This window comes from Urocitellus parryii, chromosome X (assembly GCF_045843805.1).
Source record: "Urocitellus parryii isolate mUroPar1 chromosome X, mUroPar1.hap1, whole genome shotgun sequence".
Lineage (NCBI taxonomy): Eukaryota > Metazoa > Chordata > Mammalia > Rodentia > Sciuridae > Urocitellus > Urocitellus parryii.
This window is the reverse complement of record NC_135547.1, coordinates 42,731,917-42,733,341: the sequence shown is the minus strand read 5'-3', so window position 1 is coordinate 42,733,341 and position 1,425 is coordinate 42,731,917. Positions and strand designations below refer to the sequence as shown.

Here is a 1,425-nt window from a genome sequence, read left to right as displayed (position 1 = left end):
AAAGAACAGCATTTTTTTCCTAAAGAGGAGTTTTATATTTTGAATGATTGTAAAGAAAGTACAGTATTGGAAATTAAATGCAGACAACTGATAATCCAGGATTATGTTAATTATTTTATGCATGTTACAAGCAGCTTAGTATACATATTAGATTCTGCTTCGCCTTTCCGAGCTACCCAGGGAGGGATCCATAAGGTGTTGTTCTTGATTCCCGTCGTAACTTTAAAGGGAAACTGTCACAATGTCCAGAGCCCTTGATGTCCTGCAAATGAAGGAGGAGGATGTCCTCAATTCCTTGCAGCAGGAACCCACTTAGGTGGCACCAACCTTGATTTCCAGATGGAACAGTATATCTACAAAAGGAAAAGCAATGGCATCTACATCATAAATCTGAAGAGGACCTGGGAGAAGCTTCTGCTGGCAGCTCGTGCCATTGTTGCCATTGAAAACCCTGCTGATGTCAGTGTCATATCCTCTAGGAATACTGGCCAGCGGGCTGTGCTGAAGTTTGCTGCTGCCACTGGAGCCACCCCTATTGCTGGCCGCTTCACTCCTGGAACCTTCACTAACCAGATCCAGGCAGCTTTCCGGGAGCCACGTCTTCTGGTGGTTACTGATCCCAGGGCTGACCACCAGCCTCTTACAGAAGCATCTTATGTCAATCTGCCTACCATTGCTTTGTGTAACACAGACTCTCCTCTGCGCTATGTGGACATTGCCATTCCATGCAACAACAAGGGAGCTCATTCTGTGGGTCTGATATGGTGGATGCTGGCCAGTTCTGCGCATGCGTGGCACCATTTCCTGTGAGCACCCATGGGAGGTTATGCCTGATCTATACTTCTACAGAGATCCTGAAGAGATTGAAAAGGAAGAGCAGGCTGCTGCTGAAAAGGCTGTGACCAAGGAGGAATTTCAGGGTGAATGGACTGCTCCAGCTCCTGAGTTCACTGCTACTCAACCTGAGGTTGCAGACTGGTCTGAAGGTGTGCAGGTGCCCTCTGTGCCTATCCAGCAGTTCCCTACTGAAGACTGGAGTGCCCAGCCAGCCACTGAAGACTGGTCTGCAGCTCCCACTGCTGAGGCCACTGAGTGGGTAGGAACAACCACCGAGTGGTCTTGAGTTGTTCTGCAGTCACACATTAATAAGCAAGGTGGAAATAAGGAGAATAAGCACCAATTTATGGAGAATAAACAACCAATTTCTAAAAAAAAAAAGATTCTGCTTCATTTTCAAATGAATTCTTAAAATGAAGAAGTCTTCTTGTTATTTTAAAGGCATGTTTTATGTCAATTTTCAATGTATTATAAAAATTTTTACTTTACATCAAGTTCATTGTTTTCATACAGTATTATCTGTTGGGTATATAGTTAACACATTGTGTCACTGAACTTTTTAAAATTACAGTAATAGACCAAGTCTGA

General features: G+C 43.9%; 1 pseudogene; it reads left to right on the top strand.

Moving 5' to 3' along the window:
• The first annotated feature begins 241 nt into the window (after positions 1–241).
• LOC144250799 (small ribosomal subunit protein uS2 pseudogene) lies at positions 242–1,204 on the top strand (annotated as a pseudogene).
• The last annotated feature ends 221 nt before the right edge of the window (positions 1,205–1,425 follow it).